General features: G+C 41.7%; 1 protein-coding gene across 2 annotated transcripts in view; it reads right to left on the reverse strand.

Moving 5' to 3' along the window:
- Positions 1 to 26,394, reverse strand: part of Ttll7 (tubulin tyrosine ligase like 7) — a 117,781-nt gene extending 91,387 nt beyond the window's left edge. For both annotated transcript variants that reach the window (XR_003481317.2, XM_027395935.2), the window contains exon 1: positions 26,210 to 26,394. The gene's annotated coding sequence lies outside the window, so the exon portion shown is untranslated. The remainder of the gene's footprint in view (positions 1 to 26,209) is intronic.
- Between the last annotated feature and the right edge of the window lie 1,549 nt (positions 26,395 to 27,943).

Genomic DNA, 27,943 nt, shown 5'->3' on the forward strand with positions numbered 1-27,943 from the left:
TTTCTAGAAGGTTTTTGGATTTAAAATTAGAAAGTTTGGATTTTATTAACAGCTAAAAAGTCAGATAATTCTTCCACCATTTCCAAACACTTCTAAATGAAATGGAGTCACATAAAATTAATTTGTAATGAGAGAATCATTCAAAATTCAGGAAGTCCATATGAAAAAGCCCCCAGTCCCCACACAATGTTTTGTGGGCTTCCATGAGTTAATCTTAGGTGTGTGTGTAAGTCTAAGATTTTAAGCGAGAAATAGCAAGCAATATTTCTGGATCACTGGACTAGATGCAGAGTGAATTTCCATGGCAACATTTGAGGAGAGAAATAATCACTTTACCTATCAGAACACCAGCTAAGAAGACTAGTTAAATTCAAATATATTTTAGTTAGATTAGCTCATTTTAAAAATAAGTAATTCTCAATCTTTAAAAATTCTCTAAGGGCTGGAGAGATGGCTCAGTGGTTAAGAGCATTGGCTGCTCTTCCAGAGGACCTGGGTTTGATTCCCAGCACTGACACAGCAGCTCACGGAGTCTGCAACGCTAAGGCCAGGGAATCCCATGCCCTCTTTTGGCCTCTGTGGGCACTGCACCCGCCACACTCACACACATAAAGCAAAAATAAATAAATCTTATTATAACCACTCTCTCTAGCACTACAATCTTGGCCATACAACTAGTCCTTTTATAGACACATGAAGTGAAAGGGCTATTTTTATCCTCCAAAGTAAACAGGGATGGAATGCAGAACAGAACTGGAGCCCAAAGCTAGCCAGGGCACAATAATATGGTCTCCATAGATACTCTCAAATCATGAGCATTTATTTTCTCAACGGTTTCCTTCCTTGGCCACTTCCTTCCTGTTACACACAGTCAATTGATACTATAATGTAATAGGTCGCGTAAGGCATCTGTTCAAAATCTTATTGACCCCTATGAGTTCCTTATATTTTAATATTAAACATTTTTATTGGTGTGTCAATTAGTTTTATGACAAGTTGACAGAAGCTATAGCCATTAGAATGGAGGTAACCTTGATTGAGAAAATGTCTCCCTAAGATCCAGCTTAGGCAAGCCAGAAGAAATTTTTCCTAATTAGTGTGCACTCCAGCTCTGAGCATCAGATGGGTGTGAACTCAGCTCTGAGCCTCAGATGGTGTGAACTCGAGCTCTGTGCCTCAGATGGGTGTGAACTCAAGCTCTGTGCCTCAGATGGGTGTGAACTCAGCTCTGTGCCTCAGATGGGTGTGAACTCAGCTCTGTGCCTCAGAGGGGTGTGAACTCAGCTCTGTGCCTCAGATGGGTGTGAACTCGAGCTCTGTGCCTCAGATGGGTGTGAACTCGAGCTCTGTGCCTCAGATGGGTGTGAACTCGAGCTCTGTGCCTCAGATGGGTGTGAACTCAGCTCTGTGCCTCAGATGGGTGTGAACTCAGCTCTGTGCCTCAGATGGGTGTGAACTCAGCTCTGTGCCTCAGATGGGTGTGAACTCGGCTCTGTGCCTCAGATGGGTGTGAACTCAGCTCTGTGCCTCAGATGGGTGTGAACTCGGCTCTGTGCCTCAGATGGGTGTGAACTCAGCTCTGTGTCTCAGATGGGTGTGAATTCGGCTCTGTGCCTCAGATGGGTGTGAACTCGGCTCTGTGTCTCAGATGGGTGTGAACTCGGCTCTGTGCCTCAGATGGGTGTGAACTCGAGCTCTGTGTCTCAGATGGGTGTGAACTCAGCTCTGTGCCTCAGATGGGTGTGAACTCGAACTCTGTGCCTCAGATGGGTGTGAACTCGGCTCTGTGTCTCAGATGGGTGTGAACTCGAGCTCTGTGCCTCAGATGGGTGTGAACTCGAGCTCTGTGCCTCAGATGGGTGTGAACTCGAGCTCTGTGCCTCAGAGGGGTGTGAACTCAGCTCTGTGCCTCAGATGGGTGTGAACTCGAGCTCTGTGCCTCAGATGGGTGTGAACTCAGCTCTGTGCCTCAGATGGGTGTGAACTCGAGCTCTGTGCCTCAGATGGGTGTGAACTCAGCTCTGTGCCTCAGATGGGTGTGAACTCAGCTCTGTGCCTCAGATGGGTGTGAACTCAGCTCTGTGCCTCAGATGGGTGTGAACTCGGCTCTGTGCCTCAGATGGGTGTGAACTCAGCTCTGTGCCTCAGATGGGTGTGAACTCGGCTCTGTGCCTCAGATGGGTGTGAACTCAGCTCTGTGTCTCAGATGGGTGTGAATTCGGCTCTGTGCCTCAGATGGGTGTGAACTCGGCTCTGTGTCTCAGATGGGTGTGAACTCGGCTCTGTGCCTCAGATGGGTGTGAACTCGAGCTCTGTGTCTCAGATGGGTGTGAACTCAGCTCTGTGTCTCAGATGGGTGTGAACTCGAACTCTGTGCCTCAGATGGGTGTGAACTCGGCTCTGTGTCTCAGATGGGTGTGAACTCGAGCTCTGTGTCTCAGATGGGTGTGGACTCGAGCTCTGTGCCTCAGATGGGTGTGAACTCGAGCTCTGTGCGTCAGCCAGGTGGGCATTCACTCTCAGTGTCATATCTCTTCTTCATTTCAAGTCTGTCAGCAAATTTTGGACTGGCAAGTCTCCAGGGAAATTCCTTAAATTAGCATGTTTCCTCTCCACTCTCTCTAAAACGATGACACATCTTGTAATCACAGTCAGCAAGGGGACATCCTGACATCATCGTCAATTCATACACGTCAAGGTCCACAGCATTGACATGAGCTACTACAGAGGAAACGCATTCCCAGAGAGAACAAGAACAGCATAGAAATACCCCCAATGGAAACTTCCAGTGTATAGACAATAAAAGGTAAGACCACCTGCGCACAGTTGAAACTGCACAAGCTTTGTTTCCCCAAGTAAATGAGATCCATTGTTATTGCAATGAAATCTGACCTTGTCTGGAAAATAGCAGCTTGCCGGCTCTCTCTACTTCTAGTGTAAAACATTAATGACAGAAACACCTCCTTAAAGCCCTGAGCTTCTCACTCTTCTGTATCCAGCATCATAATCCCCTGGAGAACACGGTTGCTGTGCAGCATCCTCCAGGTTAGAACAGCATGACTCATGTCGAACCTCAGGCCTGGGCTAGGCTGAGTCCTTCAAGCATCCTGACCTAGACAAGGTTAGCTCAAGAGCAAAGATCTGTGGCAGCACAGGAAGAGCGTCAGCACTGCAGCAGCTCAGGGCAGGAGCCTGACAGACTCAAAACCCACCCCACATCCAGTCTAACTACAACAACAACTGTACGGAGTACTCGGGCGCTCAGGTCTGAAAGGCTGCCATTCGGGTCCCTGCTAGTTTTGAAATCCTAACAATGCTGATTCTGGAGAGAAAATTAAAAATGAAAGCTAGTCATTCACGATCAAGATATGGCTTCTAACTCACGTCTCCTTCAAAACACAGCTTTAAAATTCTGGTTAAAACTGAACACAAGTGAAAGCTTTGTTAGCAATTTTTCTTGATAAAAAAAAAATTGCACAAAACCATCCAAACCAGCTTCGGTATTCTGAAAGATGGCCTGTAGTAGACAAGGGAAGAAGCTTTTAAGGGCAATTACTGAGCTTGGGGTAAGAGGTGGAACTGTCATTGTCGCCTAAGGCAGTCCCTACAGCACCATTCTCCAGGGGCATCAGCCGATCAATGACGCAGGCCCCTGGGTGGGAGTCATGACAACCAGCACCACTGGTGCTGGAGGAGACTGACTGGGCTTGAAGCAAAGTGTAAAAGACCATCATGCCCTTGGCTAGACTGCAACAATAACAACCCCAATGGGCAATGTGAAGGTCAATGTCACAGCTGCCTATAGCTCAGATCTCATGTCGTATAGGTATTGGCCAGATAAACAGGAGTCATGAGTAGCAGCTCTCATTGCTCCTAATCCCCAAATGAGCTTTCCTGACACTTTTCCTCCCCTCATTATCCATATAATCTCTGTTCCTCACTCACTCACCAAAAAAATAAACATATTATGCATAGTGCGACCAGTGCAAACAGCTGTACTTAATGCTTTCAGTACCGAAGTTACACTAGCTAGCCAGAGGTACAATCGATGTACTTCTTAGTAGATAATGTTATGAAAGAGCTGAATTCTGAGCAAAGCAGATTTTATTTCAAGTATTAATACACACTCACACATATATACATATACACACATAAATGTATTTGTACTATGTTCAGTATATAGTGGAAGACTCTGAGACGCTGCTTTAGATACTTGTCTCATTGCTGTGACAAAATGCCCGACAAAAGCAACTGAAGGAAGAAAGAATTGATCTTGGTTCCTAGTTTGAGGGTGCAGTCCATCATGATGAGAGTGCTCTAGATGCAGGAACTTGCAGCTGGTTGGTCACACTGCTGCAAGTTCCTGGTCTACAGTCAGGCGGCTGTTAATGATGGATGCTGGCGCTGAGCTAACTCTCCCATGGAATGGTGGTGCCCGCATCTGAAGCCAGTCTTTGCACCTCAATTAATCTAATTTACATAATCCTTCACAGCAAGCCTGGTGCATTGTGTCCTAAGTGACTGTAGATCCTGTCAAGTTGACAGTCAATAGTAACCATCACAAACAGCCAGTATACAAGCTGAGTATATTAGCATTTCTTTTGATTCTTATAACACTGGGGCCAGGGGACTGACTCATCTTTCCCACTTACAGGTTGTTATCTGCCCATGCAGGCCTCATCTTAGGTTGCCAGGGAAAAACAGGACTTCATAAACTTAGTCCATACAACCGTCAAATGGGATTCTCCTCTGCGGAATGAGGGGGTAAGTTGTGGAAAGAACATTAGTAATAATGTTTAAAGTGGTTTAAAGGAAGTCTCCCCTTTATTAAAGGAAGTCTCCCCTTTATTAAAGGAAGTCCTCCCCTTTATTAAAGGAAGTCCTCCCCTTTATTAATGGAAGTCCTCCCCTTTATTAAAGGAAGTCCTCCCCTTTATTAATGGAAGTCCTCCCCTTTATTAAAGGAAGTCCTCCCCTTTATTAATGGAAGTCCTCCCCTTTATTAAAGGAAGTCTCCCCTTTATTAATGGAAGTCCTCCCCTTTATTAAAGGAAGTCCTCCCCTTTATTAAAGGAAGTCCTCCCCTTTATTAAAGGAAGTCTCCCCTTTATTAAAGGAAGTCCTCCCCTTTATTAAAGGAAGTCCTCCCCTTTATTAATGGAAGTCCTCCCCTTTATTAAAGGAAGTCTCCCCTTTATTAATGGAAGTCCTCCCCTTTATTAAAGGAAGTCTCCCCTTTATTAATGGAAGTCCTCCCCTTTATTAAAGGAAGTCCTCCCCTTTATTCTTTGTTGATGTTGCTTACTCTTCTTAAAGATCTTAACAAGGACTGAGCACACTTATTGCAGGACCCACTTTTTACCCTCAGAAGACCACTCGCGCTTATAAAATATGAAAAAGAAATATGAAAGACGAATTTTCCTTTGACTATACACACATCTTCACAATGTAGCAAAAATACATAGATTAATAGTTACGGGTTAATAATTAAGAGAGAGCTAGACAGTAAGAAGCCTAAGCCATCAGCCAAACAGTGTATAATTAATATAAGCCTCTGTGTGTTTATTTAGGACTAAACAGCTGAGGGGCTGGGTGGGATAGAAACTTCTGTCTACTGTCTATGGCTGTGAGCTGGTATGGGAGAGCTGGGAATCCAATCAGAGTCCTCTAGAAGAGGACCAAGTGCTTTTAATTGATCAAGTGCATTTAACAGTTACACAATGCTTCTATTCAATTTTATTATTTCTATTTTCTCAGCTTGAACACAGAAACATCACTTGACAATATCCAATATCAGAAGCTCCTTGACTATATTAATTTGACAGAAAGAGCATGAAGGAAACAGAGTTACTTGGTAAGTGAAATATTTACATTCCCAGAAAGGAAGCAAGCAAGCTCAAACAGAGTGTGCCAAGATAGGCAGTGACAAGTTTTCTTAATATACTTTCTAGATTATACTGACTCAGTATAGTGATGCTAAGTGTTTGAAATGTTACTTACAAATAACATATCTCATAACACAACAGTAAATTATTGTCTCTATATACTTAAAGCATCACTGTATTAATAATTGACTTTATTACTATTATATTAGAAAAATGAGCATAGCAAATTACTGAAATAAACTTCAAGCAATTTAAGTTGTTACTTCACCTGAAGGTAGTCTATGGTCTCTAGACCATCAGTAACAAAGGTTCTGGAAAGCAACCACAAAGCCTTCAAAATGCCTCTATTAATCATATAAGCTGGTCCTAAGACAATCATCTACAATGTTAGAGCATACCAAACTGGGGGCTAGAGAGTTGACTCAGCAGCTGAGATTACTGGCTGCTCTTGCAGAGGACTCAGGTTCTATTCCCATGGCAGCTCACAAGCACCTGTAACTCCAGTTCCAAAAATCCAATGCCCTCTTCTGGCCTCCTATATATACATACATGCAGGCTAAACACTCATACACATTAAAAATAAATAAACTAATTAAAAACTACAAAATATAAAAGGAAAGAAGCAAACAGAATCTAAATGTACTCAAATATTAATATTGCAAATAGTGGGTTATTACATGATTATTAAAATGGACTATGAAAAGCATTCACTGGTTTGAGAAGATATATTTATTTGAGCAACGCAATGAATGATTCATATGAAATGAAACAATATTTATTTTTCTATGAATAGATGATTGAATTGTGAAGCTTAGTATTTACTTTGATTTGCTAATTCTGAGTAAATATGCCGTTTCTACCCACCTATGTCACAGCAATATGAAAACTGCCATGAATCATATACTTGGATGGATTGTGATAAACTGTATCAATAAAGGCCTGTTTTAATAGTGAACAAATTTGGCCTTTTCCAGAAGACTGACTCCTAAGTAGTACGAAAGGATTTTGATTATGAGTCACAGCATTCTGTGTTTACTTCAGTCCTTGAAATATTTGCTAAACCACCTCTGAGGTTAACACTTGCAGAGTAAATCAAAATGTAAACAGGCTGATCCCAGATTCCAGGTATTCAAGCCAAGCCTGAGATCATCATGTAAAAATAACTAACAGTGAAGTTACAAATGCAAGTTATATCTGTACCGAGGGCTATCCACACCACCGTCGGAGCAAAGGAGCAGTGTGCATACATCCAGATTTCATTGCCTACCCAACTCATTGAAAAGACTTTTCCCCATTACAGATGAAGAGGAAGAAAGCACACTGCCAAAATCAACGTGGAAGTGGTTAGATTTTCAGGTTTGATTTGAGTTTTCCTTCCCATGTCAGGTTTGAGAAATCACTAGGAAGTAAGTGAAAATTACGACATTTATAAATTTTACAAAAACTATGGCGTCATCAGGGATGGAGCTCAGTAGTAGAGATCCTACCTATGTGCACCAGGTCCTGAGTTAGATAGATAGCACTCAAAGGGAGGAAGAGGAGGAAGACGAGGACAGAAAGGAAGGGGAGGAGGCGGAAAGACACTTTGACGACACGAGACATGACTCTCCTTAACCTGTTGCTGGTCTTAGAATGCTCCTCAGAAGCAAGGGTTCAAAGAGCAGCAGTGCGGGGAAGTTACAGGAAATGCTAAGTGGAAAAGAGAAGGGAGACAAGGAAGGAAGAAAGGCAACCACAAAGGGTGTGTCTTGATGCTGCTCCATTCGAACAGCTAGAGCTTAGTCCCCTAGGAAACACTGGCAATAAGCATAAACGGTTTCACACTTAACGCACCCAGCATCAACCATTAGCTGAAAGTTACCAGGGGAGTGATCCAGGAATTAACTCACACTACCCCCTGATCTGGGACAGTAGAGAAAGGGGTGCATGGAGGAGGCCAGAACAGCAAAGAGCCTCAAGTCCCAAGGCCTTCAGGAGTGCCTTAAACACCCTCGGGTAAAGAAAGGCACAGCAGCAATGCGTGGAGGTGCTAAGACACTGGGAACAATGAGCAGGGCACGAAGGATACTGGCTCAACATTGGCCCAAACATAACCCTCATTATGAGATACTAGAAATGAAATCTTTGAGAAAGATTAGATCTCTGCCTTCATAAATGGATGAATAACTCAGGCAGTTGGCAGATTAATAAATTAATGGTTCATTCAAGAGAGGGTCAGTTATGAAAGACACCGTCTACTTCAAGGACACTGATTCCTACACAAAGACTCTTACAGTACATTTGCCACATTGGTTTTTCATTCCTTGATGTCAGCAATCAGTGAGCATTCCTGTTGCTGTATATGCCAGCATTTCTATGGTGTCAGTGTTTCAGATTCTGGCCATTGGAGAACTGTGTGGCTTTATCTCATCCATGCTGTGATTGGTGAGCCCTTAATAACACAGCTAATGAATCCCCTTTGCATGTTGATTACTGTGTGTCTCATCCCTGGTAAAGAGTCTGCTAAAAGCTTAGGCCCATTTTTAATGGAATTTTTTTGGGTGAATCTCATGAATTCTTTGCATATTCCAGATGAAAAGTCTATTTGATGTGACAGGCCACCATCACAGACAGAAGAATGCGGAGACCCAAGGCCATGGATATAGAAGGAATAAAAAGAGCATGGTGTGCTCATACTGTTGCTAAAGCTACACTCTGGTAGTGTTTTGGGTCGGGAGATTGAAGACAATCGCAAAGAAAGGAGGTGTGAAGCACATGGTACAGGCGGAAAAGCATGCGATTATGCAAAGATGTCAAGAGTCGGTTCTCTGTGCCAGTTCTCTGTGCTGGGAAGGGAAGCAGCAGAGGATCCCATAGCCGTAGAGAAAGCAGAGGTGGACTTGAAGGTGGACCAGGAAAGTAACCCAATGATGATCATGTAGATAACTAATATTTCTCTCCCAATGATGATCCTGTTGCTATAGCAATGATCAATGGAATGTGACGCCCCTACCAGACATTTCCATCTAGATATTCTCGGTGCTGCTGCAAACTCAGTGTTAAGAACCAGCCCAGGACCCTGACACTTTCCTCTGCCCAACACTTAAGAATCCCACTGCTCTCTATGACCAGTTTCCACCGCTAATCCTAGCTGTCATCATCTCTCACTTGGACTATTCAGAATTATTTCCATCTACTCAATTGTCTCCAAGCACTATTCCACCCCCTTCCGGCTGGCACTGCTCTGCTCCTGTCCTTGATGGCACAGGGCAGCATCTGAAGGTGAAGTTTTCCTAGCTATTACAGTCTTCCCCTTCAGCCTCTCCAAAACTGGCACAAATGACATATGCTCACAGCTCCACGGTTCGTGGAGGTAAAGCGCACTGTCCGCGTTACACGGAGTAAGAGTCTGACAAAGGCTAGTTTTGACCTGTGCTTCCAAGTCATAGCTAGGTGTTGTGATCTGAATGACAGCCCTATTGCTTTACCACAGGATGCAGAGATGCAAGAACTCGATGACTTCCTTCTAATTCCTTCTAATTTCTCAACATGAGTGCCTCTGGCATGCCATTTTCAAAGGCTGCCCTCTCAGGTGGAGCATCCATCAGCTCCAACCGCCTGATTCCCTCCTGTCTCTCCAGTGCCACCCTGAGCCACATTCCCTTTCACTGTTTCTTCCAACACATACAAGCTTTGCAGATGCCATTATTCCCATCCAGAAGGAAAGCCCTCCTGTCCCTAGCTTTGCTCAGGTAGAACTCACATTCTGATATCACTCCTTTGGTCCCTTTCAAGCCTAATTCTAGCTCTCTCCGGTCGACTATAAACTTACAAACAAGAGGACTGTGTTTGCTTCTGCTCACAGATTCCAAATATCCAGAAAAGCACCTGCAACATGCTAGGCACCAGACAGGTATTCGTTGAATGAGTAGATGGATAAATGTGAGTGTTTGAATAGGTTGTGTCATAAAATCTAACCCCCTCCGAGTCTTGCACTGCCACCATCTCAATTCTGCAGATAAACGTGACAATACACACTGCAGGCAGTAAGACTGGCACCTCACCACTTGCAAGCAAAGGATTTTACTTTATTATTCACAGCCTTAATCTCTATGTCCTCTACCAAAAAGATGATTCAGTAGACACTTTCCCCTTCAGCTTACAGGGGATAGAGATGACAATAAATATGTCATAAAAGCCATTCTGAGTTTGCTAGGGCCCAATTCTAACATCAGTTCTCTGGGAAAAAAAAGACCAAACAAACAAAAAATCCCTCCTGCTACAGGCTAGAGGCATCCCCATGACATTCTATATTCACAACCCTACCATGGCCGATGTCCACACTCAATTATTAATATCCATTGTCTTCCTCACCCTGTCCAAACCCAAACACCAGTGAAGTTGGTTTCAAGACATAACAGCTTTAAAAAGAACATAGAGTTAGTTGTACTCTCATGACCAACAACTCATGGCTTCTTTTTCAGCAGCATTGATCTAAAATGTTCAGACTCTTTAATAAAAAAGTAACAACAAATAGTAAAAGATTTATATCACATACTATTTATATGTGAAGGTTCTTTGAAGGAATGTAGTTAACCTTTCGCAGAGAAATGGGAATACTGTGAGAGGGAAACACAAATGGAAGGTTGATGGAAGGGACCATAGATAAATTCATGCCTATTCTATCCATCACACAAATGGATGATTTTAGACAGGTGATGGTGGCGCATACCTTTAATCCCTGCACTAGGGAGGCAGAGGCAGGCAAATCTCTGTGAGTTCGAGGCCAGCCTGGTCTACAAAGAGAATTCCAGGATAACCTCCAAAACAATACAGAGAAACCTTGTCACAAAATTAAAAAAATAAAAAAATAAAAAAAATTAAGTCATTGAGTCTCTGGCAATGTTGTTGAAAATCTGTATGTAATACATGCTCTATTTCAACTTTGACATACAAGAGACCCATATGGTTCCACAATGTCAAGGGGATAATTTGAAAATTAGAAGGGGTACATAAGACTGCAGATAATCATACTGACAATACGTGTCAGTCTCTATGAGATATAACCCTGATACTTCTCACAGATTCTAAAATTCAATTTGCATGGATTATTTCCTTCTTGGGTTTATCAACTTGGAGAGCTCTGAAAAAATGACCCTTCATTGAAAGACTAGCTTCAAAAATGGTTCCCATTCTCTATGAACAGAGAGAATGCATTTCTACTGCTATTGAGTGAACTTAACTGCATCCTTAAAAGGGGCTAAAAAGGTAAAGGACTATGCATTTCTATAGATTTGCAGTTCTTCAGTAATGGTCCCACAATGTCAGAGGAAATTTAGTGCATATATATATGCATATATATATATATATATATATGCACTAAATGCAGATCACCATCCTTAGAAGATCATAAAGTTAACTTGCTCAAACTCAATGAGAATGGACTTTAAATATCCCAGTATCAGGCAAGGAGAAACTTTCCTTTTGAATGGTTGGTCAGTCATGATAGTACAAGGGATTCCATAAACAATGTAGACTATTGATAGAGCTGTTGTTTGCCTCCCAGGAGTTGGAGACCAATAACTGCACACTTAGGACACAGGACTCAGATGACCTGAGCAGGATCTGACCTGGAAGCCTCTTTCCTGAGGTCTAGTTTCCATGGCTCCAAAAATACTATGGCAGCTGCCAAGGGAGGCAAGCAGTTAAACAGTTCTACACAGCTTCGACAAGTACGAACCATAGTGATTACCAGCATGGCAAGATATCCACAAAGGTGCAATAAGTGGCACTCACATCTCGGTGGCAACCGACTGTCTAATCAGGCTTCAGGCCCACTCAGCAGGAGAAAAATCATGCCTGATACTGGAAACCTAGCCAGCTGTCTAGGACTAGTAAGGTCATGGACTTAGGAAAGAATCTACTGTCATCGTTTTGTTAGACTAGCATAGTTCCTTGCTGAATTCTAAATCTTATCCTTATACCCATAGATAGGTGTGGCTACCACCCCACATCAACAAGTCTCTCTTTCCAGCCAATGGGCCAGCACAGAAAACCACAGCTGGACACACTGCAGAGATCAGAGATGGTGGAGAACCCAGGTGCATGAATGGGCACACCTACATCACAACTCCTGCATTAATTGCTCAGGGAAAATCATGCAAGAAGAACATGCATACACACTTTATAGCACAGTGATCTGAATATCAAGAAATTTAAAAAATACCATTGACCACATGTATATTTTCAATTAGAGAATATACAAACTTTAAAAACTAGAATTAATTATTAGTGTAAAATAGGAATTTAAAATTAAGAGGATGAAGATGAGACTTAAATCTGGAATAACACGGAGAACATAGACCTTGCTCTGCAGTATCTATTTTAGGAATCAAAGCACTCCACCAGGCTTCCTGGAGGGTGGGGAAGGAGTGTTGGGGCAGAGGGGGGACAGAGGGATAGCTTCTAGAGGACACACTGCAGAAGTTCCAGTAACAACTTTGTCACACTGTCTTCAAATATGAGGTACAATTACACACCACTGCTTTGTTCCCATTTTGTCCCAAATCACAAGGCTTTCTGACCTTCTTTGCACAGCTTCACTTTATAACATGGGCTTGGCTCCGAGTGCCAGAGACCAGTCATGGCCCGAAAAATGGCAGACAGTGCTGCTGATTCATCTCAGGAGGAATGGCCTTCAGCATCCTCAGTTCTGACAAGGTCCAAAGATGGTGAAGACCTGGTCATAAGCCAACCACTTCTTGGCACACAGAAAACAGGCTGGGAAAGGGAGAAATTCGCAGCTTGCTACTATTGGAATTTCAGCTCCGTTTTGGCTCTTTGCGTCCATAAGAGATAGTGAAAGTGAAAAAGTGCGGCTGGAAAACAAACAAACAGAAAAAACCTACAAGGTGATAATGTGGTTCCAGGAGAGAGTGTCTGCATTTTGTTAATTTATCCAAGCACAGCAATGTTTTCTCTTTGCAGTCAGAGGAGCCATGTGACAGTTCCACCTGTGTATGTAGGTTATACTTTAAGTACCACCTCCAACAGCAGCCCCCAAACCAGTGTCGTCTATTCCCCTCTTTTAGTCCGTGAGGTCCGAGGTCCTCCATGATATCTATGTCACCTACCAAAGAATAGCAATGTTTTATCTGCATGGAATCTCAGGCAGCTGCTAATAGACTACCATCAGGAAAGGAGAACCTAATAAGTTACTAATAAAACCAAGGTATCTTGTGTATCCAAAAAGCTCTTCTTTCTCATCTTCTTAGGACAGTTACCTGGCTCCTCATGGAAAGACAAGAACCTGGAGATGGAGAGCAGTCTCCTGAAAGGGTCCCTCCTTAGAACACAATCCAAGATGCAAATGAGATGAGTAGATTAAAACCGTTTCATAAAGGAGTATTATACTTCCCAACTGCCCTATAGAATGGCACACTGGAGATTCCAAATATAATAGAGGAGACTGGACTTTGTCAAAACAGTCACCTACATACCCATATCACAGCACCCCAGCGAGAATGACCAATATAGAAGACTAAGGATAACAAGAGCTGCTAAGCACGTAAAAAATCATGGGACTCAACTCTGCAGTTGAGCAGGACTCAACTCTATGTATATTAATAGAGCTACTGCAGAAAACAGTACGGAAGTTCATCAAAAATGAAAATAGAACTATCAGGTGCTCAAGCCATCCTACTGCCAAGTACATGGCCAAGGAAATTAAATACATATGCCAAATGGACATTTTTGGTCTGACATTCATGGAAACCGTATCCATCACCTCACTACAGCAGTATTCACAATAATCAATACATGGAAACAGTATCCTTCAATGTATTCAAAGATGAAGAAAATGTGGTGCATATACGCAATGTGCTATCATTCAATAACACATAAGGAAATCCTGTCATCCGTGAAAACATTCATGGAGCTGGAGAGCACTATGCTAAGTGAAATAAGTCAGGAACAAATGATGAGCAGTGCGTAAACACCACATTCTCATATGGAATAAAACCAAATTGATCTCACACAAGTTGTGAGTAGAACAGTTCCCACAGACTGGGAACTACTAGAATAACATTTACTGTGTTTACTTAAAATTCAAAAGTTCTAATTAAGCAATGATCAAAATGAAGATTTCTCATATGAAATTCTTTTGGTTGTTATCCAGACAAATTTCAGAACAGTCATGAGAGGCAGGACATGAACTTGGCTCTGATTCATTTACAAGTTCAGCACATCAAAAATCACTAGTGATTCAGATCTTATGGCAATAACCTTTCAACAGGATTAGTTAGGACAAGGGGAATCTGGTCTATCCTCTGGGAGTCCTTGCATAGAGCAGAGGGTGAGGAGACTCCAACCCCAGTGTTGGTCAACAAATTAATAGTAAGTAAATGTAATATATGATGTAGGTATAGTGTGGAACACTATTCAATTTTTAAAGGGGAGAAATTGTGTTACCTGGGGCAAGATGGGTGAATCTACAGGGTAATATGCTAAAGAAGTACCAGTCACAGAAAAGCAAATATGAGTGATCATTCATTCATACATACATATATATATATATATATATATATATATATATATATATATATATATGAAAGCTCATAAAACTGCTCAAAGAGTAGAGCTAAGCAATACACAAGCCAATAAGATCTATTTGACTTTAGAACAGTCTATGCAAAATCAGGAGGATACACATTATTTCGAGAATCCATAAAGCTTTTATCATGTACAATATTTTTATTTATAAAATACAGGAAGGCAAGGCAAAATTTTAGGCAAATTTAAAACAATTTAACCCATACAGTAGATTCCTTGACTAAGTAGACCTAACCTAGAAACGTTTCTAATTCTAATTGGGATAACAGCAACAACACCAAAAATCTCCAATCTCTGTGAAATCAGTGTTTTTTCTCAGCCAGGCATCATAGCCTGTGCCTAGAGTTCCAGCCACTCAGCTGGCTAATCTGGGATCACAGACAACCTGAGCCTATGAGTTCAAGACCAACCTGTGCCAAATAGTGAGACTCAATAAAAATTAATTTAAGAAATAAACAAGGGAGCTAGAAAGATGGATCAGAGGTTAAAGCATTTGCAGTTCTTCCAAAGGATCCCAGTTTGAGTCCCAACACCATGTCTGGAGGCTAACACTTGCTGTAATTCCAGCTCTAAAAATGCCCTCTTCTGGTCCACATAGGTACATTCACACACACACACACACACACACACACACACACACACACACACACGAAAATAAAAAGTAAAATCAAATCTTGAAAAACACACACAGAAAAAAACGTTCCTCAATAGCCCATGGATCAAAACAGAAGTCCCAAAGGAAAGCCTTTTTTAAGCACTGATAATAGAACTGAATGTAAACGAAAACATCACATCATAGTCTGTATTCTGAAGGCAGCGTGGGTAAAAACGTGTTACGTTGGACATAAACGGTGACATTGCACAGGGGAAGCAATCATAAATCCGCACTTTCAGTTCCTAGTTAAGAACTTAGAAAAAGCAGAGAAAATAAAGCCAACACAAGCTGAAAAAAAAAATCCCAGAAATGAAAAGTAGCTAATAAGGAAAATCCAAGAACAAATGTTTGCATAAACCTAACCTAGAGAATTTTCCTTAAAAGTCACAAACTAAGAAACCTCATTCCAAGAGAAAAATCAGTAACCTGGACAATTATTCAACTATTAAAGTTTTTTTTTTTTTTTGAAATTTTAAAATCCCTGGAAAGAAAACTTCCAGTCCCAGATGGGTTCATCAGAATATTTCCAAACATAACGCCACTCTTATATAACCTCCTTCAGAATATAGAGAGGAAATGCTTCCCGACTCATGTTCTAGTACATGGAGCCAAAATCAGACAAACATATGAATAAAAGAAGTCACATACTATTGTCCTTCATAAATTTAGACGAAAATGTCCTTAACAAAGTATAGCAAATGTGTTATACACATATGCATGGATGCAAATACTGTGTCTACATACACTTGTGACTAATCAACATTTATTCCGTGTCTATAAAGTTGATTCACTATTCAAAAATCAATGTAGCATGTCATATCAACAGCACGGGGAAGAAACATCATCCACTCAGATGAAATGGTGGTGGTTTTCCTTTTTGTATTTTCAGACACGATTCCATGTGGCCCAGACTAGCTTCAAGGTCACTATATAACCTTGAGCTCCTAATCCTGTGTCTACTTCCCAAGTACTGGGATCACAGACATGTGCTACCACTTATGGCCGTAACCTCCATTCGTGGTAAAACAAACGCCTCTGTACTAGGAACAGAGGAGAACGGCCTCAATCCCCGGAAACAGCCTGTGCAGAAGTTCCAAGACCCCCAATAGATACCAAAACCTATCTCTGTTCAAATACCTTACCTAAAACAACACAATATTCCCATTTCATGGACACGTATCTTCCCACACACTCTTTAAGCTCTCTAAATTACTAGCAGTACAATACAAATGCTAGGTAGCTATTCTATGTTTTTCTGGGAATTATAGTGAAAAGGAAAGGTATATGTATGTACATTCCAGAAGCCTTTTTTTAAATTTTAGTACCATTCTTTTTATTTTTAAAAAATACCATTTTTTTCATTTACATACCAACCCCAGTTCCTCCTCCCTGCCCTTCTCCTGTCTCTCCCCTCCCCACCATCCCCCATCCACTCCTCAGAGAGGGTAGGGCCTTCCTTGGGGAATCAACAAAGTCTGGCCTACCAAGTTGAGGCAGGACCAAGACCCTCCCCCGAATCAAGACTGAGCAAGGTATCCTGACATAAGAAATGGGCTCCAAAACGCCAGTTCCTGCACCTGGCACAGGACCTGGTGCCACTGCCAGCACCGCCCCTCCAAAAAACATAAAGCCACATAACTGTCACCCACATTCAGAGGGTCTAGTTCAGTCCCATGCAGGTTCCCCAGCTGTCATTCCATAGTCCATCAACTCCCTCTGCTCAGGTCAGCTGTCTCTGTGGTTCTCCACATCATAGTCTTGACGCCCCCCCCCTTGCTCATATGACCCCTCCTCCCTCTCTTCAACTGCACTCCAGGAGCTCAGCTCAGTGCTTGGCTGTGGGTCACTGCATCTGCTGCTGGATGTAGGTTCTACGGTGACAATTAGGGTAGTCACTAATCTGATTAAAGGGGAAGGCCCATTCAGACACCCTCTCACTATTGCTAGGAGGTTTAGCTGGGTTCATCCTTGTGGATTCCTGGAAATTTCTCTAGCACCAGGTTTCTCCCTAACCTCATAATGGCTCCCTCTATCAAGATATCTCTTTCATTGCTCTCTCCCTCCAGCCCTCCCCCAACTCGGTCTTCTTGAGCCCTCATGTTCCCATCCCTTATCTCTCTTTTCTACCCCCTCCCAGTTTACCTAGGAGATCTTAACTATTGGAGAGATCAAGGATACAAGGAACATAACTAAACATAATAAAGGCAATATACAGCAAGACAACAGCCAACATCAAACTAAATAAAGAGAAACTCAAAACAATCCCCCTAAAATCAGGAACAAGACAAGGCTGTCCATTCTCTCCATATCTATTCAATGTAGTACTCAAAGTTCTAGCTAGAGTAATAAGACAACAAAAGGAGATCAAGGTGATACAAATTGGAAGGGAAGAAGCCAAACTTTCACTTTTTTGCAAATGATAAGACAGTACACATAAGTGACCCCAAAAGTTCTACCAGGGAACTCTTATAGGTGATAAACATTGTCAGTAATGTGGCAGGATACACAATTAACTCAAAAAAATAACTAGCCCTACTATATACAGATGATAAATGGGCTGAGAAAGAAATCAGAGAAACATTACCCTTCACAATAACCATAAACAATGTAAAATATCTTGGGGTAACTGTAACCAAACAAGTGAAAAACCTGTAAGATAAGAAATTTAAGTCTTTGAAAAGGGAAATTGAAGAAGCTATCATAAAATGGGAAGATCTCCCATGACCTTGGGTAGACAGGATCAACATAGTAAAACAGCAATTTTAGCAAAAGCAATCTATAGATCCAATGCAATTCCCACCAAAATCCCATAACAATTGTCCCTATTTTCCAGATGGTATAACCATGTTTAGTATTAAAAGCAAATATCAGAGAATCTGCAAATTCTATCACCAAATTCAGAGGGGTTGCAGGGTAACAAAATTGAGACACAAAGCCAGTTACATTTTCACTCACTGACAACAAAGAAATGGAAACAGAAATCTGAAGTTCAATGCTATTTATATTTGTTCCAGATAAAAAGTAAGTACTTAAAATGTGCAGTATCTATGTCATAAAATGTATACATGCTGATGGAAGACATCAAGACCCAAAATCCTAGGAAAATGTGTCACGTTTGTGTGGAAGAAATGATATAGTGAAGATGTAAATCCACTTTTAAATTTGTCCTCAGAAAATCAAGATTAAAACTTGGCTTAGTTTATAAAATTGTAGTGGCATATGTCATGATTACAGATTTACAAAAATAATCTTGTAGGTCTTTTTTAGAAATAAGGAAAAAATTAAAGAACATAAATATGAAAAAATCCAACAATAAGTTTTAGAGTGTTAAAACAATCAATAATACATGTAAGCAAGGAAACCAAAAGTAGGCAAATTGACTACGAAACAAGAAAGTCACAAAAGAGAAAAACAGTGATCAATAGAATGGAAGGACATGTCTGGAAAGCATCTCCCAGGTATGTGATTAACAGCTAGTAACAAACTACAACAACAACTTAACAATAAAATTCAAATAATGCTTTTTAAAACAGTCAAGTAACTGATTCTAAAGATGAATGACTTTAGTAGACATGTCCTCTGAAATGGTGTAAAGTAAGCATACGAAAAGATGGACATTCAGCATCACTGGTCATCTGATAAATGCAATCAAAACCACAATGAGACACCACCTCACAAAACACACAAAATATGAGGTGTCTGTAAGCGTATGGTAACTAGAACATGTGTAAGCTGCTGATAGGGTGGTAAATACTAAAATTACTGGATAAAACATCATAGAGGCTCCTCAAAGTATGCAAGATAGAACTACAATAAGATCCATGCATCCTGCCCGTGAATACAACCCAAGAAGAGTGGAAACAGAGCCTTGAAGAGATATTCAATTCCCATGTCCACAGAAGCACTATTCATTATAGCCATGAACTGGAAGCCACCCAAGTGTCGTGAACGAACCAACAGAGAAAAACAAAATGATACATTCATACAGTGTTACTCAGTCTTCAAATGAAAGGAAATTTTGCCATGTACTGTAATACAATAAAGCCTGAGAATACTGTGCTGAGATAAACAGTTGCGAAAGACAAACTCTTTATGACTCTACCTGTGAGCATTTAATAGATTTCACAGAAACAGAAAGTTGGCTATTTGTAGCTAGAATCAAGGAGAAAGGAAGGCAAGCCACTGATGGCACATAGAATTTCATATTTAAAGAGGACACAATTCTATAGGTCTGTCTCACAACAAGGCAAATACAGTAAGCATTCTAGGGTATATACAAAAAGTTAAAGTGGTAGACTTTTATGTTATATGTTCTTTCTTCAATTTAAATTAGAAATAGGTTGTTTTACATGTCAATCCCCATTCCCTCTCCCTCCCCTCCTCTCCTGCCCCCACTAACACCCTACCTATCCAATACCAATATATTATATATTCTTATTCTATTACAAGTTCATTAGAACAAACCAGTAGTATAAAATAGTGACTTCAAAAAATGCACTCCTGATGTGCATACAAGGCATTTGAAATCATCCAAATAATTACATCAATAACAGCTTTTTCCATACAATTCTATGAGAAAATATTACATAGTAGTCCCACCTGATTGGTAAGAATACTTTTCCAGACCCATAGCAAAGGGATGCAACTTATCTAGAACCAACTCTTACATAGTATGTTTCTGCATGTGTGTGCTAGTACATAGACAGACAGAGAGAGAGACAGACAGACAGATACTAGACACAATAGGAAATCAACAATGACAACCGGTAATAAAATAGAACAGCCTAACAACTCAATCTGTAGAAATTACATAGATGTGCCTGCATATGCCTCACTGTACTGCAAGTCACGGTAACCTCTGCCCATGTTTTTTTCTTTCTTATTGAGAGTTTTCACCTTGTAAATTAGGAAACACATGTTGATGCATCTTTTGCATCACTAGATGTGCACTTTGGAGCCATGCTACTCAGAGCTGTGTGCAATCTAAAAGTTAGGAAATTTCAAGAGCATCCCATTTAGTGTTTTTGGACCCTGGTTGGATATCTGTAAATGGAACCATAGAAGATGACATTATAGCCAAGCAGTCTTTGGACACTAATATTTGCTTGTCTTTGTATCTTTTTAGTTCTATTTTTCACATTATTAAAATGGACAAAACAACAGCTTTCAATGATAGGATTCTAGATATTATAAATGTGATGTCACTCAAGATTATTTTTGGCTGTGACCAAACCTAAAACTAAATGAAAATGCTCACAGATTGCTCATGAATATTAAACCAACAGGAAAGGGGTTAGTTTTGATCTTACCCCTTCCCAGGACTAACCCATAGCCATCAGTTAGCTGAAGACTGTGTTCTGCTTTTCTAGTTATCACTCCTAATTTTACACATGGCCATATATTTTATCTGATGAGTCCTTTGAAAATGTAGATTTTCAATTATGACAATATCACACATTCAGGTCATTCCAGGAAACGCAATAACTCAATCCCACAGTTGCTTTTCTTACCAATATTCCACACTTAAAATATAGTAGTGTGTTGTGGATTATTAGTTTAAGATGTGTTACATTTGTTTATGCTGTGGAATATGGTTTAATGATGCAAAGATGTGTTGCATTCCTTTATGTTGCATTTGTTTAACTCTGTAAAGATGTGTTACCTTGAATGTCTAAAATACCTGATTGGTCTAATAAAGAGGTGAATAGCCAATACCTAGGTAGGAGAGAGAAAGATACAGGGCTGCCAGGCAAAGGGAACAAATAAGAGAACAAATTGGGAGAATGATAGAAGAAGAAGGAGAGGGGGATGCAAAGGGCCAGCCACCCAGCAACAAAACCAGCCACGGACTAAGAAGGGAAGAAAGGTATATAGACTAGAGAAAAGCCAGAGACAAAAGGTAGATGGGATAATTTAAGAAAATCTGGCTAAAAATAAACCAAGCTAGGGCCAGCATTCATTAGTAAGAATAAGTCTCCATGCAAATTTATTTGGAAGCTGGGTGGTGAGCCCCCAAAGAGATTATATATGTGGGGGGAGACTATGCCAGTTAAGACAAATTCTTCTAAATGCAATTCAAATAGGACTACACTTATAAAAGAGAGATGGCCGTACCTTTAATAAGAGTGCCTAAACATGTCCACAAGCCAACCATGAAATGACCTACACTCATGGAATGACCTACACTCATGGAATGACCTACACTCATGGAATGACCTACACTCATGGAATGATCTTGAAGATTCTGCCTGGATTACTGCTTCTTTGCCTTCTAAATCTATAAATGTTCAAGTTACTTTAAAAGATGGCTTCACTGCCCAAACACTAATGGAGGAGGAAGAAACTTTTAGGATAAAAATAAACGGAAAAAGAAGCCATGCTATTTTCATCTTGTCGAATTAGCTGTGGTACCAGTTCACACTTCACAAAACAGTGGGTGAGGGAGCTAGAAATGCTCAAAAATAACCCTTTGTCAAATATAATGTTCCACTTCACATGGCTAGGCAGAGGGACAAAAATAGCACAGGTTTGAAAGCTCAGGTGTCATGGCAATTTAGAAATAGCGGCCAATATGTACAGTTGGGCATATCAACAATATTATTGATTTCAGGAGGGCAGGAGGAAGGCAATCCCAAAGACCTTTGGACCATCCTGAAGGAAGACCCAGTGAGCTCTTACCCACTGAATTCTAAAACCTAAAAAATCATCAACCAACCAGGTGCTTTCAGTAAAAGATGTGGAGAAGAATGGGAGATAATTACCTTAGTCACGTACTCCCCAAAGCCTAAGTGTGCCCATTCATTGTCTTAGCTTTCTCACAAGCAGTATACACTAAGGATAGGCATGTGGCTAAATGTCAAATGGGAAATAAAAGCTAAAGGGGAATTAACTTTTCAAATTTTCTACTTTTAACTCCAGGGAGGGGAGACTGTTTGCCAAGCCCTCTTTACTTTTGATAAATAATGCTTGAGATAAACAGAAATGGGTTTACAAGCTTCTAAGAATGTAAGGAAACTATAATAGGATAATAAGCTCCAAATAAGCATGAGACAGATTCAGCTTAAAATATTCAGGTCCTTGAAAGCCAAGCTTCCATCAGAAATCATCTCTTGCGACCTGAAAGGGGGGTCAAGTTACTTGGTGGTTTACAATGCAACACTTTCATTTTCATTGCTTCAAGACTGACTCGTTAGAAAGAGCTTCAGCTCCTAATTGAGTCCTCAAGTACAGCCATTTCCCTTGACTCCCTTTCCCCTAGTACCCAGAGACCTAAGTGTGGTCCTAGTCTCAGGCCCCAAGCAAGAAGGATGAAGCAGATCCCAAGGGAAACCTCACTAATCACTTTGGGGAGTGAGTCAGGAGTCCAGGCAAAGCATCCTTTCAACATCGGGTCCCTGCCTTACTCTTAATAGAGAGGGAACTTTTGTGGCTTTGCAACATGTAAGGGAAATGGAGGCACAATCTTCTCCACACGGATTTTTCCCACTGGTGATAAACTGAGGTGGGTGGCAACACTAGGAATGCTGTGTCCCTCCTGGCCACCACTCTTCTCAAAGACCGTCTCTGGCAAACGTACACCGGGGAGTGTGGAGTCCACAAAGTCCATCAAATGTGCCCAGCATACACCCTGGGGGCTTCCGCTAAGAACTGAGATGTGCAGGGGTCAGAGATTCTCTAAATTATAATCTGAGAGAGCTCCAATCTGTGCCTAGCATTGGTAGAGTATCAAAGCTAAAGACCTAGGGGTCCGACACGGAAGAACAGAAGCTGAAGTTTGAAGGACACTCGTTTGGGGTATAGTTTCCACAGGGAAAGTTGTGGAGACGAGGGCTGGGGCCATGAACGGAGCTCTGGGAACAGAAGGTTCTCTAACACATGTGCTTCCTCTCTGACCAGACACTCTCACCAAGCCTGTTCCCTGACTTCCATCTCCTTTCTTCTCTAGTCCTCAATACCCACCTTTATTTCAGTTCTCCAGACCTAGTTAATTGTTCTCATGAAAAGTGGAGTTGCCTGAAACAGTGTGATCTGTGGAGCCACAGACATGACTATGCGTTTTTAACAATATACAAATATCCCATGCCCCACATGTAAAATCCTAAATTAAACACATAAAATTTAGTAGAATTTCAAAACTTGTTGAAATAGTCTAATATGAAGAGTTTATACCCTTTCCCCAGAGATGCTAGCCTACAAAGTTAATCTTCAAAATAAAAAAGTTTATGTATAAAGATGTTCATCACAGTGTCATGATTATTATCAATAATATACTCACAATGAGGAATGATTAGGAAATTCTAGAATGTCTACCTCATGGAAAGTTATACAGGCATTTAAATGTTTCGTACGCACTTATAATTTGGTGAAAACTACTGTTAGATAACTAAAAATAAAAAGAAATCAGTAATAATAAATATAGTATGATTAAAACCATACATGAATAACACCATCATTGGCTGTTTTACTTGGTGACAGTATGTATGCTTTTTATATTTTTATACTTTCCAATTTGTACATATTGTACAATGGTTACAAATTTAAAGGGTAAATCTCTTTAGAGGGGAAATAACTTATTTTCATAGAATGCTTTTTCTGCATTGAGTTGATAATAATTCTTTTAATGTCAAAAAAGATTCCATTTTTCTTCCAGGGTATTGAGGCAAAGGAAATGGTGAAAATGCACAAAAGAAACTTGCTCTGATTAAACATATCTCTACTAGTTCTCCATGCTTGCCACATCAGAAACAGATCTCATGCCTGGTACTCAAAGTTCTTCATAGCCCAGAGCCCAGAACATCAGCTGACCCCATTTCTCTGCCTATGGAAATCAGCCCAAGTCTCAGAGAGTCACTGAAATCACTTCTATGGATGAAGACATTCCTAATCTTCTGACCACCCAGTTTCCAATGGCTCCCCATTCTCTTCAAGTATTGCTATATCCCCAAAAGTTACATCGCCTTCTGGTATTGAGCCCATCCTATGTCATTCTGGTTATTTCTGGTAAGTAAATACCTCTCAGCTAGACTTGGAGTTCCTTGAAATCAGAAATTTAGATGTTTTCCAGTAGTTATTGGTCTAATACAGAGGCAGAAGGAAGTAGAGTTCTATAGCCAGGCTGCTATTATATATCCATGCCCTCAATGATACTATCTAAATGACACATGATGTTTTAAAATGCTGCCCGTGACATCAGTACTGGGACATGCACTTTCCATTTTCTGCTTTTAGAGCAGTAATGGTCTGTTTCTGCTTATTCATTCATATCGATTCTGAGTTTCCTCTTGGGATCAAACAGATTGGATTGCAATCTGCCTCACCAAGATTTAGAATATAAATAACAAATAAAATAACCTTCTACAAGTAAACTTAAGACCACACACAGGACCTTGCTTCTCCTGAAGATTCATCTGAACAATATATATAAATCTGTGTCTCTTGTGTTGTGTCCTCACTTAGGCAGGGGGCTTTAATCTATCAATACCCCCATTAACAACTACAAAAAGAACTCTCCAAAGCAAATGGTCAAGTGCTTTAGAAGCGGTGAAGCTAAATGGCTATGCGCTCATACGCCATCAAACATTCTGCCAGGATTTAGAAATAAACACCATGTACATTAGCAACCTGACACCCGAGACATAAAAAAGAGTTGCAAATCACCAATGAAAGCAAGTCAAATGACCCACCAGAGGACAAAAGAAGACCTAGTGTCCATTAGTTTTGCAGAAGGAGCATACAAGGTCAGTATGACTGTTGATTCTGAAGGTCAGGGCATCAATTAAAAAATCCATTTCCTACTGTTCACATCTCCATCTTACTACAGCACATACATTTTTTTTAAATAAGTGAAGCAGTACTCAAGAGTAAGTGCTTATTTGTATTCTACCATTTCCTGGATGATCTTGGACCTTCTCTGTATTTTAGCTCCTTAACCAATAAAATATCGCCTGCCATGCCAAGCCACGAAGTTGAGTCTGGGTTTACCTGTCACCCTGCCGTGGGTGACTCAGTCTTACGTCACCTACACTAGACAACTCTTCTTCCTTTGAATGCTACCCAAAGATTAAATGATGCTTTTCAGATTTCTTACTGTGATGCTAATTGATTCTCTAAGACTTGAGCATCCAGCATCTATCACCACCAAAAACCGTGTTGGGCATCCCTGGTTAGGACAGAGCTCCTCCATGAACTGTTGTCCAAATACACCTTTACACTCTATTCTAGGAAATAGATGTTTTCTCAGACGATCACTCCATTGTGTGTAGGGCAATGTGCAAAAAGTTACAGGTTGCTGTTGCTAGTGTTTGCTATGACTCCTAAGAAAATCACTATTATACCTCACACCTCACAGTGCATGCTTGAACCCAATGCTGATTGGTAGGGTAGATGGCCGTGGATTTTGGAATGACTGAGACCTGGATTCAAATTCCCATTCTGTGACCTTGAGATCGTAATTTAAGATCTGTATTCCTCACTTTCCACAATTGGCTCTGAGTTGGTGTGATGGTTTAACTCAAACACACACACACACACACACACACACACACACACACACACACCTAAAATATGAAGATATTCATAACTTCTTTACATGTTTTTCTTTTTATGTGAATTAGTCAAACCCGTGCTGAATGCAAGACAAATTCTACAGGAAAATTTGACAGTTTGGGGGGGATGTTTTGGTATCGGATACAGAGGTTGTACGGTGGAATGAAAAGGAGATGTTTGGAAAAGACATCTCACTGACACACTTTCAAGAAAGCACAACATGCTTTGCTCAAGAAGGTTGACACTGGGTGTGGAGACAGAACACCGTGACAAATCAAGCCAGTGGGGACTAGGAGCATTGGCCCCTTCACCCTGCCAGAGCGGGTCTAGAAACTAAGGTGGGAGCCCACAATGACCCGGTCCAGTCCCCTCCCCCTTCTGCCCGAATCTCTGGGCGCCAATGGTGCTGAATCATGAGACTGGCAGCAGCCGCCCTCCTCACAGCGTCCACCCGGGCATGTCTCCAGGACAGGGACTGGAAAGAACGGGCGCCCCACCTGAGTGTGGAGGGGCGGGGGCAAGGGCAGGTACTCACAGCTACAGCACTTGGTCAGGTGGCTCCAGTGGCTGGTCCCTTGGTGGCCCACACTCCCCGCCCGCGGCTGGTGGCTTCCCGTCGGCCACGTGCGGGTGGCCCTGGGATCCCCTCAGCTCGCCCACCGCCCGGGGCAGCCACGGTTCAGAGCTCAGAAGCTCGACCCGACCAGAAGCAGCTGGAGCAGCTGTCGTGCGCAAGGGGTGGCGGCTACCAACGGGCCAGACCATTCGCCCGCTGCGCCCAGGGGTGCGCGTCATGCAAGGCGGCACTAGCACCAGGACCCCGCGAGGGCCGGCGATGGGCGGGAGGGGCCGGGGAGGAAGGAGGGACCCCTGCCCACTGAATTTCCGGAAAGCTTGGTACCATCCAGACCAGCGGCTTCTCCTCCAGGTATGCCAAAGGATAAGCTGGGCTTTTCGGGGCACCCCTCACCCCGCCTTATCCTTGGTCCCGCTCAGGGAGCTTTCAGAACGCTGCTAACAGAGGACCTAGCAACGCAAGCTGCACGGTGGCATCACCTCCTAAGGGGATGCAAAGGACTCTGCCCTGACACCTATCTGGGCCACCTCTTTCTTCACCTTGCAGTCTGGTCCATCAGGTCCCCGTCCACGTGTCAGCTTATCACAAACAGACGGGTACCTTAGATCTCGGAAAAATGCTCCTCTGGTCTTTTATCTGAGCATCCATGCATAGTTAAGATTAAGAGGGTACCAAAAGTCAACTTGAAAGTTAGTAAGATCGAGTGAGCGCCCTCCCTGCAGGTGGTTGTTTGTCTGCAGAGATTAGGGAGAGTAGCACACTAACAAGCAAGGTGAGAAATGTAGATTGAAGTATACAGCCTTTGCACAGACCAATGTAAGATTCCAGAAGAAACTCAAGAACAGTTGTTGCAGTTTCTTGTTCATGATTTTAAAGGTTACTGCCTTAGTAACTGGGAAATAATCGTGACCTCACATGAAATAAACATCACGGGACGGAGAAGTTCATAACCCTGAAATTTCCTTGACCTTCATGGTTCCTGCCCATGTCCCAGCCAGACTCACACATGTTGCCTGAAGACAACTGTTAAGACCAAACAACTGTATAGGTCTCCATCTAAAAGGAAATTGGCACTTACCTGTAAAGTGTGACTATGGTGGGGTGCTCAATGTACCCCAAATAAAATGAAATTTCACAACTTAAAGTTGTTAGTCCTGGATTAAAGTGCTGTGCTCTTGAATAAGCCAACATCAATTGAGCATTTACAATGAACATTACAATGAAGGTGTTTTCAATTCTAGCCTTCACTTCCTGCCCTACACCACCTATTGAGATCAGTGGAAGGGCTCCTGGACATTAAATGGGGCAGGCTGGACTCAAGTCCACTGGGCTGGCCTAATGTTTAGTTTCCATCATGAGTGGCAGAGCAGACATTTACATCTGGACTCTGGGGAAAGATAAGCCTTATTATCCTAGTTATTACAGGGGCACCAATGCCACTTTGACCTTTGTGAAAACTGGGTTTCATGGTGGGGAAGGGATTTTTGGGTATCTAAGATGGATATCACCCTGAGGTAGAAAAGGGGACCAGAAAGGAAAGATGGGCTCTTCCCAGAAGTAGCTAGGGCATCAGTATCAGAAGCTCAACCCAGCATTCTGTGAAGACACCATTCTCAAGACCTGCTAGTTGGCCAGACTTACACTGCCATTTACGGTATGCCTATATCTGACCCCACACTTAAACTTTAGGTC

The sequence above is a fragment of the Cricetulus griseus genome (genome assembly GCF_003668045.3).
Source record: "Cricetulus griseus strain 17A/GY chromosome 1 unlocalized genomic scaffold, alternate assembly CriGri-PICRH-1.0 chr1_0, whole genome shotgun sequence".
Lineage (NCBI taxonomy): Eukaryota > Metazoa > Chordata > Mammalia > Rodentia > Cricetidae > Cricetulus > Cricetulus griseus.